The sequence below is a fragment of the Sminthopsis crassicaudata genome, chromosome 6, assembly GCF_048593235.1.
Source record: "Sminthopsis crassicaudata isolate SCR6 chromosome 6, ASM4859323v1, whole genome shotgun sequence".
Taxonomy (NCBI): Eukaryota; Metazoa; Chordata; class Mammalia; order Dasyuromorphia; family Dasyuridae; genus Sminthopsis; species Sminthopsis crassicaudata.
This window is the reverse complement of record NC_133622.1, coordinates 82,769,699-82,780,510: the sequence shown is the minus strand read 5'-3', so window position 1 is coordinate 82,780,510 and position 10,812 is coordinate 82,769,699. Positions and strand designations below refer to the sequence as shown.

Genomic DNA, 10,812 nt, shown 5'->3' with positions numbered 1-10,812 from the left:
TACCATATAGCTTCAGTGTAAGTTCTCTTTTGGACAGAAGATGCTATATTCCAAATTAAATTATTAATTCCAAACAGGGGCTTAAAAGAATTTAGTTCAATTCAATTCAACCATTTGTTAAATTCCAGTGGGGCAGCTAATCCAGGAGATATAGATCTGGGAATTGAGTCAGAAAGAACAGAGTTAAAATTCTGCCTCTGAGACCTACTAGGTATGTTACCCTGGATAAATCACTTGACCTATTTGCTTCAGTTCCCTTATCTGCAAAATGGGATAATTAGCACCTATCTCCTAGATTTGCCATGAAAATTAAATGAGATAATAACTGTAAAATGTTGGTCCCAGTACCTGGCACCTACATTATATAAATTTTGACTATTCTGTAGGTTCGTTGGTAACATATAATTATATAAAAGATGTATTTGATTTATAAAATTTATAATCTAATAAAATGATATGATACAATAATTTTAATAGTAAAATTAAATAGAAGATGGTCTTCTATTAATGCTTATTTGTAAAATGTTTATCTTTATTTTAAATATACATAGATAAATGTGTTTATATATAAAATGAGAAAGGAGAAAGAAAAAGAGAAAGAAACATTCAATGGCAGAGACTATTTTTTTTTCTTTTTACTTTGCAAAGCATAGTACCTAAAATATGGTAGACACAAAATTGTTAGATGTGTTGATTGGTAATAGACATTTTATTTTTTAATTTTTTTAATTAAAGCTTTTTATTTTCAAAACATATATGGATAATTTTTCAACATTGACCCTTGTAAAACTTTCCCCCACTCCCTCTCCTATATGAAAAGTAATCCAATACATGTTAAATCCAATATATGCATATATATTTATACAATTATCTTGTGGCACAAGAAAAATCAGGTCAAAAAGAAAAAAAATAAAATTCAAGGAAACAACAAAAAGATTAAAAATGTTATATTGTTATCAATACTCAGTTCCCACAGTTCTCTCTCTGGGTGTAGATGGCTCTCTTCATTAAAAAATCATTGGAACTGACCTGAAACACCTTATTGTTGAAAAGAGTCAAGTCTATCACAGTTGATCATCACATAAACTTCTTGTTGCCACGTATAATGATCTCCTAGTTCTGCTCATTTCACTTAGCATCAGTTCATGTAAGTCTTTCCTGGCCTCTCTGAAATCATCCTGCTAATGGTTTCTTATAGAATAATAATATTCCATAATTTTCATATACCATAACTTATTCAGCCATTCTCCAATTTATAAACATGCATTCAGTTTCCAGTTTCTTGGCACAACAAAAAGGGCTGCCACAAACATTTTTGCACATGTGGGTCCCTTTCCCTCCTTTAAGATCTCTTTGGAATATGAGCCCAATAAAAATATTGCTGTATGAAAGGATATGCACATTTTGATAGCCCTTTGGGCATAGTTCTAAATAGCTGTCTAGAATAGTTGGGTCAGTTTACAACTCCATCAACAATGTATTAGTACCTCAGTTTTCCCACTCCCCTCCAACATTTATCTTTATTTTTTCCTGTCATCTTAGCCAATCTTAGAGGTGTATAGCAATACCTCAAAGTTATCTTACTTTGCATTTCTATGATCAATAGTGATTTACAGAACCTTTTTATATTATTAGAGTGGTTTCAATTTCTTCATCTGAAAATTCTCCGTTCACATCCTTTGACCATTTGTAATTTGGAGAATGGCTTGAATTCTTAAGAGTTTGAGTGAATTCTCAAAAGAGTTTGAGTGAATTCTCTATACATTTTAGAAATGTGGCCTTTATCAGAACTTTGAATGTAAAAATGTTTTCTCAGTTTATTGTTTCCCTTCTAATGTCTGCATTAGTTTTATTTGTACAAAAACTTTTTAACTTAATATAATATAAATTATCTATTTTGTCTTCAATAAGGAATTCCAGTTCTTCTTTGGCTACCAATTCCTTCTTTGTCCAAAGATCTAAGACATAAAGTATCCTTTCCTCTTTTAATATTGTCTATAATATTACTCTTTATGCCTAAATCATGAACTTATTTTTACCTTATCTTGGAATATGGTACTAGATGTGGGTCAGTGCCTAGTTTCTGCCATACTAATTTCTAATTTTACCAGCAGTTTTTGTCAAATAGTAAGTTTTTATCCCAAAAGCTGGGGTCTTTGGGTTTGTCAAACATTAGATTACTATAGTCATTAATTATTTTGTCCTGTGAACCTAACCTATTCCACTGATTGACTACTCTGTTTCTTAGCCAATATCTAATGGTTTTGATGATCACTACTTTATAATATAGTTTTAGGTATGGCACAGCTAGACTATCTTCATTTGCATTTTTTCATTAATTTTCTTGAAATCCTTGACTTTTTGTTCTTCCAGATGAACTTTTTTATTATTTTTTTCTAGATCTATAAAATAATTTATTGGGAGTTTGAGTGATATCGCATTGAATAAGTAGATGGATTTAGTTATTTTTAGCACTTTTATTATATTCTCTTGGCCTACCCATGGATAACAGACATTTTAAACTTGTTATATGAATTATATGCTTTATCATTCCAACTATTTTAAGAAATGGTATGGGACAGGTACTTTCTCTATTTCTCCTTTGTATCGCCAAAGCATTTTTACATCCCTTAGACATATACTTAGATATTTTAAGCATCAGTAACTTTACTGATAAGGGTTTTTTTTCTGTCACCAGTACAAATTTATATCTGAATTATTCACCAAATTAGTTAACATGAAAAAAGAATAAATTCTAAAGAGAGTGTGTAAAAATAGGTAAACTAATAATTAATTTGGTGAATCTAAAGTTGTTTATATCATAATGATGTAGAACACTTTTAAAAAATAAAATATGCTTTATTGTCTAAAAAAATCTCCAACCATGGAAACTCTATAAAAAGAGACAGGAAGGGAAGTCAGCAGCATGATGGGAGGTTGGGAAAAGTGTTTTCTAAATTCTGGATTAGGAAAAGTATGTTAAAAGGAGAATAAAAGAGCCAGCAGTTAGATCACATCCTGCTTTCTGGGGTTCAGAGGGAATATAGTAGTATCATAGTTCCCATGGAGACCAAGAAAGGCATATAGAATATTGATAGTCTTATTTTCCTGGGAGTTGGGGATGGCAAGAATAAAAGACTTTTGCACTTAAATAAAATAAAATAGAATTAAAAAAAAAAGAATAAAAGAACTTTGCACTTATCAGAGTTAGAAACCAAAGAGGATTCCAGAGAAATAGATGCTAGAGCTCTTATCCAAGAATATCTGGAAAATTTTAGAATTCATCAGTAGCAGCAGTAAAGACCAGAAAGGGATGTTGAGTCTTAGCTCAGTCATCCAAGTATTTTTTTAGGCATTTGGGATTAAGTAACTTGCCCAGGGTCACACAGCTAGGATGTATTAAGTATCTCAGGCCAGATTTGAAGTCAGGTCCTTCTGACTTCAGGGCTGATGCTCTATCTATTGCATCACCCAGTTGCCCCATCCAAGGATTTTTTTTTTAAATAAAAAGAAATGAAAACCAAAAGCCTCAAGACTGACAGGGGTCACCTATAGCTTCATCTTGAGAGGTAAAAAGGGGAAGAAGGACTTCCCTTACCTGAGGGAATCATTTGTTTTGTCCCTCCCCCTTTCCTTCCAGATTCACACATACTTTTTGGTTGGGTACTTTGAAGGACTTCAAGAGTCCTTTGGGGAAGGACAGAAGTAAAGTATTGGGCCACATAGCCACAGCTACCCAGCCTATATATATAACCTATGTCCCAATTCCTATTTCTGAGTATCAGCCACTGGGAGTTGTAGAAGGCCCTGATGATCACATAGGCAGTCCAACATAGGGGAATCAGGATCAGGACTGCTGAGATGAGAAAAATGACCCTTAAAATCAGAACTACTCAAGGTTTTGGTTCCTCGTCTTCTATTCATGTGCTACAGTTGACCCCAGAAAAATAGTTGAGCAGGCTCACCAATGCCACAAGAAGAACAACAATACTGAGGGCTGTAGCTCCTTGAAGATCAAGAGGAAAGGCTAACAGAAAATCATACACCTTACATGGCATCTGACCAGTTTTCTGGACCACACAAGACATCCAGAAGTCTTCCCTCATTACCTAGGATACTACAATGTTATTGTTAATGGAAACTCTGATCTATCACATGGGCATGGCACAGGACACTACCATTTATATTCAGCTCACTACTGAAAGAATTATGTCCAGGATTCAGAAGCCAGAAGATGCTATGGGGCAGGGCTTAAGAGAAAATCTGCCTAGATGAGGAATGAGTCCAGTCAGAGACTAGGATAGAGTATCTAGAACATTTTTTAATGTAAGGATTGATAACTTTGATTTCTTCCTCTAAAATTTTCCTCTTTATGTTCTTTGAGCTTTTATCAATTAGAAAGTGGCTCATATTTTCAAAAATATGACTCATTTCCCTACATATTTGAGAAATGAGGCCTTTATCAGAAAAATGTTCTAGAGTAATCTAGTATTTGATAAATCCCAAAATCCAAACTTTTGGTGCAAAAACTCACTATTTGACAAAAATTGCCCAGAAAACCAGAAACAAGTTAGACAAAATCTAGATATATACTAGCATCTCACACACTGGACTAAAATAAAATCAAAATGGGTACATGACCATGGGAAGTGAAATGAGTAATTCTGATCACATGAAATTAAAAAGGTATTGTAAAACAAAACAAAGAAAAAAAATAAATGCAACCAAAATTAAAAGGAAAGCACAAAACTTGAGGGGAATAAAAAAAAAACTACAATTACAATTAGTGTCTCAAATAAATACCTCATTTCTCAAATATTTAGGAAACTGAGTCAAATGTATAAAATAATAATAATAAAAGCCATTTTTAATTGATAAATGATCAACGGATATGAACAACCAATTTTCTGAAGAAGAAATCAAAACCACCAATCATCACATTAAAAAATATTCTAAATCACTACTAAAATAAATTTAAAACAACTTTTAAGTATTGCATCACATTTATCAGATTGGTTAATATGCCAGAAAAAAAATAAAATGACATATGCTGGAGAAGATGTGGGGAAACAGTATATTAATGCATCCTAATAGAGCTTTAACTGTTCCACACATTCTGGAAAGCAATTTGGAACTGTACCCAAGGGGCTATTATTCTTTTACTCAGCAATACAAGTGCTAGGTCTGAATCCCAAAGAGATAAAGCAAAAAAGTAAATTATTTTCTCTGCTTCTCTCTCTCTTCTCTCTCTCTCTCCCACTCTCTCTCTCTCTCTGTCTCTGTCTCTCTCTCTCTCTCTCTCTCTCTCTCTCTCTCTCTCTCTCTCTCTCTCTCTCTCTCCATAAATAGATATAGATAGATGTACAATTTGATATAGATATATATGCTTATGTGTTTGGGTATGTATGTGCATGTGCATATGTGTAACAGCTATTTTTGTTGTGGCAAAGAATTGGAAATCTGATGGAGCCAAGATAGCAGAGAGTAACCAGGACATTGGATTCCCTCAGAATTAACTCTAAATCAAGACTCTGAGTGGATTTTGGAGTGACAGAACCCACAAACATTCAGGGTATAATAACTTTTTAGCTTCAGATAAAAAAAAAAAGGGCTATTTCAATTTGGCAGAGGTGGGGGGAGGTACAGGCACAATGTGGGGAAGCATGGGAGAGGAATCTAGTAGGGCTCTCTTAATCAAAATACAACATATAAACACACACACACACACACACACACACACACTGAAGAAAACAACTCCTTAAAAATAGAATTGGTGAAACACAACAACTGAGAAAATGTATATAGACTAATGCAAAATTAAGTGAGCCAACAAGACATAGTCATACTGATAATTAATGATCAATTATAAAAGACTTAACTACTCTTATCAATATAATTGTCAAAGACAATATGATTGTATGATAATAAATACTATTGCCTTTCAGAGAAAGAGAATTTATGAATACTGAGTGCAGATTATAATAGTTTTTCAATTCCTTTCTATTTCTTCCTTTTTTTTTCTTTTGCATGTTTTGCAACATGGCTAATATGGAAATATGTCTTACATGACTTCACATGTACAATTGATGTATCTATTTCCTTCTCAATGGTTACAAGAGTGGAAGGAGGGAGGCAGAAAATTTAAACCAAAGTTTTCTTGACTGTAAAATAAGGATCATAATATCATCTATCTCAGAATATTGTAATGATAAATGAGATAATTTTTGTAAAACAATTAGCATAGTTCCTCGCATATAGTAGACATTTAATAAATTCTTGTTTCCTTCCTTATATTTCAACATAATAGTCCTATAAATTTTCTGAATGAATTTTTTGAAACTATATGATTCAGGAAAAATACTCAAATACTGTCATATTACTTAATAGACTATCAAATGCTAGAAAACAAATAAGTTTATTATTATTTTTGTATTCCTAGGACTTTGATCAGTAGCTACTGCTGCTAAGATGTTTAGTAAATGAATAATAAGTTGTACTGAATTTAATTTATTTGAAAAGGAGGCTTTTAATATCACAAATTATCTGCATATTTGCTATAATTTACAAAAATCTGTAGAGTTAAGATGTCAAAATCAGTATTTTCTTTTTTTCTTCAAGGACCAAACTTCTGTGGATAACTCCAGTGTAATGGTAGGGGGTGAGTGGGTGTTGTTGTTGTTGTTGTTGTTGTTGTTGTTGTTTGCAACTTTGAAAATAGCAATGTCAAGAACGCAGATGTTGAATGTCAGTCATCACACACTTGTCATATTTCCACTCATATATTTTCTAGTTCTGTGTCTTACTCTCTCTTAAGTGCAACTCAATTATAAAATATGCCAGGGTTATAGAGTTAATGAAAAAAAAATGATGTTTACAACTGACATAGGATTTTTAGATCAGGGAGGATATTAAGAAGGGTAACCTGCTAATAAAACATCCTGCTTTGCAATCCTGCTTGACAATGTTCTGTTTAAAGACATGGGCTACTGATAAAAATATATATATATTTTTCTTTTTAGAGTTGCATTTATATGTGTGTGTGTACGTGTGTGTGTGTGTATGTGTGGATGTGTGTAAAAGCATTTTTTAAAACTAATGTTTGTAGTTTTAGTGCTCATTATCTTTGGTGCCCACCATCCCTCCTCCAAGGACTGAATATAATCTCCTTCAGATCAAGACTTATTTAATTTTCGCTTTTTGTATCCCAGGATGCATAAATTTCAAAACATGGATTCTGGAAGACATTAATTTAAATTCTGCCTCAGACATTTAATAACTAGGTGACCTAGAGTGAGATACTAAACATCTCTGAGCTTCTTTCCTCATCTATAAAATATAGATCACAACAGCAACTACTTCCAAGGGCTAATGTCAGGATCAAATGAGATAATTTATGGGAAGTGCTTTGCAAATCAAAAGGTGTGACATAAGTCTTGGATATTATTTTCATTATTCCTAATCCAGTACAGTGTTAAGCACATAGTAATTTGATATGTTTGCTGATTGCCAACTCAAAAAATCAGTACAACTATAATTATTTAAGATCTTTATTGTGGTATTTCATCAACATAATTATTATATCAAATTAATTTTTGGCCCAAATGTCTGTTAAATTTGAAAGGTGAACCCAATTGATTACCAGCACTTTTTTTTTTACCTTTAGGGAAAATAGCCTCAGAGCCTTTAGAACTTTTATAAACCAAAGGCAAAATTAATGCAAAATATTTGCAATGACCTTTTGACCCCAGAGAAGTAATAAGGAGGCACTTCTTTTACAATAAATGCAGGAACTACGGATGTGGACTGTTGTTCATTCCCATTTCATTCAATTTTTTTAAAGTGATGAGTTACTGAATATCCAGAAATAGCTTTGGTATAAAATCAAAAAGCAGTAATAAACCTATTTTAAAATAAACCTACGAGAATATAAGACTAGATATAAAACTATATAAAAATATATTTTGTTTTAGTGTTTGATAGATTTGTTTTTGTTTCTTACTAGCCTCTATAAAATCCCTATGCCTCCCTGGATTTTCAGTCATGTGATTTACTTTTAGGTACCACTTATCTTCATGTGAGAGGTACATAAACTAAAAATATCACAATTTCATGTTTCTGACCCATTTTATTCCCAAAAGCTTAAAACATTCTCATCCAGTTACTGGAAATGCTTTCTTGAAAATATTGGTTATTCATTTTACATTTATGAGAAACAAGCAAAGGAAGAGTGAAAGATCTTGACAAAGGAATCTTAGTAATTCAAGAGAAATTTGGAAATAGCTTATTTCTATATTAAAAATATTATCTTTAGAAATGTTTCTATGCTAAAATATTACATTATAAATATTTCATCTCACATATCCAAATACACCAGCATGTTTTTGTTTATATCTATCTTGCCAAGACTTACCTTTTTCCAGTAGGCTTCTTCTTGCCCCTCCCTATCATTTTTATCTCTATTCTTTCCCTCTGTTTCCATCTAAATTCATTAGTAAATTACCATCTTTATTTAGATATATCCAAACTTCTGTCTCCAGTATGGGCCTCTTTCTTGAATTTTAATCCCAGAACTACAATTTCAATTGCCTACTAGGCATTTCTATGTGGTTGTCTCCCTAGCATCTAAAATTTAGCATCTAATGGGATTAAACTCTTTATCTTTTCTCTAACCCCCAACTCTACAAATTTTTATCTTTCCTTTGTCCTAAATTCTCTTAACTTACCTGGCTAAAATATTTGAAAGTTATAATTAGTTTTCTATTTCTAATGCCACCTCAATAATTGAGGATTTTATTATGCTTCATATGGGTAGAATGGCATAGCCTAGGAGCTAAGAAGACTGAGATTCCAATTCAACCTCAGTGATTTACAAGTAATATGACCCAGGAAAATCATTGGTTATATGTATCTTTTTCTTGTCTGTAAAATAAAAATAATAATAATACCTACCTACCTATAAAAGTTTATGTAAATTGCTTTCCAAACCTGAAAGGACTGTACAAATATGAGTTATTTTGATTAGAGTACCATATTTAGTCAAAAGACTTGAGTTAGTATATTTTCTACCTGAATTACTTTGAATAAGGCATTACAACTCTCTAGAACTCAGTTTTTTCATCTGTAAAATAAAGGTGTTAGGTGAAATTATTTCTATCACACCCTCTAATTCTCATCTCAGAGAAGAAATTGTATTCAAGTAGAGCATGTTTTTAGATCCTACTTCAGATACTTTGTGCATAAGCATGGGCAAGTTACTTAATTTCTGAACATCATTTTTCTCACTTTTACGTTAAAGAAGCATTAAATAAAATCTTTTTCTAAAAAAGTATCAAAAAAGAAATTGGACCAAAGACATATGTGGATGAATCATATTAAATATTGAAATATATATCATATGTATATATATATATATATATATATATATATATATATATATATATATATACACATGTGTGTGTACAAATTATTCTTAGAAAATTTTTTAAAAGGACTGCTAACCAAATTTTCATTTTGAGATAATACCAAAAATAGATAAGGATAAAGCAGAGGACAACTATAAATGAATATCATTACTGTATGTTGATGTAATCATTTAAAGCAGGGATGAGGAACATCCAGTCTATGCGTCATATAAGGCCTGCAAAATTATTAGGTCTGCCAAGGCAATCATAGACAACAACCACCTCCCTGCTTGAGTTTTTTAAATTAATAATTTTGTATGGCTTGCAAATGATGTTATGAATATATAAATGGCCCTTGGCAAGAAAAAAAAAAGTTCCTCACCCCTGATTTAAAATTAAATTTTAAACAATAAATAAATAAAGCCAAGTACAGAAACAAAAATAAAATAAAATAAATTAATAGTACAAGTTATATTCATTTCTGAGATACATGGATGGCAAATTATTAGAGAAACTCTAAATATGATTAATCATATTTTAAAACAAATATATCCAAAAACATGTGATTATATCAATGCAGAAAAATCTTTACCATAGTACAACACTTTTATGCAATAATCTTAAAGGAATATTATAGAAGATCTTTTAAGTAGTTTAAAATTATATAGGTGATGATCAAAAGTTAGCAGTATATGTTGGAGAAACATGAGAAACTTCCTAATTAATATAGTAATAAATCTCCTCTCCTTTTTTATTCTTTGATGTAGTTCTAAACATGCTAAACAAATATTTCAGTTACATACTATGTTTATAGAGGGCACCATTCTAATATGAAGGGACATTTGTTAACAAAATAATAGCATTTCCAGAGAGTATAATGTAAAGAAAGGAAAGAGTGAGATGAGGATGATTGAGATGGTACGAGAAAACATGGAATGGTAGTCAGAGATGGAATATTATGCACATAACTCAGATACACAAAGATATTAAGTGGAGCCAAAGAGCAATAGATTTTCAGGTCCTTTACAATAGCAAAATGATGTTAGTTTAATTTCAGTCTTTGAAATAGAGAGGAATATGAGGTGAGGGAGAGAGTACTAGTACATCTAATACTACTGCTAGCTCACTATTGATGGACTGTGAAATTGGTCCAACAACTTTAGAATAAAATTTGGAGATGTGATTTTTTAAAAAGATAGATATACTATCCTTACTTTAACACACTTCTAGGATATTCTCAAAGGAGGTTAAAAAAATTTTGAATGTTTTTTAAAAATAAGATTGTAGAGACACTAATGTACTGTTGGTGAAGTTGTGAACTGATCCAACCATTCTGGAGAGCAATCTGAAATGATGCCCAAACGGTTATAAAGCTGTGCATACCATTTGACACAGCAGTGCCACTACTGGG

At 31.7% G+C, this 10,812-nt stretch overlaps 1 pseudogene; it reads right to left on the bottom strand.

Moving 5' to 3' along the window:
- Positions 1-3,741: 3,741 nt before the first annotated feature.
- LOC141547270 (claudin-6-like) lies at positions 3,742-8,479 on the bottom strand (annotated as a pseudogene).
- Positions 8,480-10,812: the final 2,333 nt, after the last annotated feature.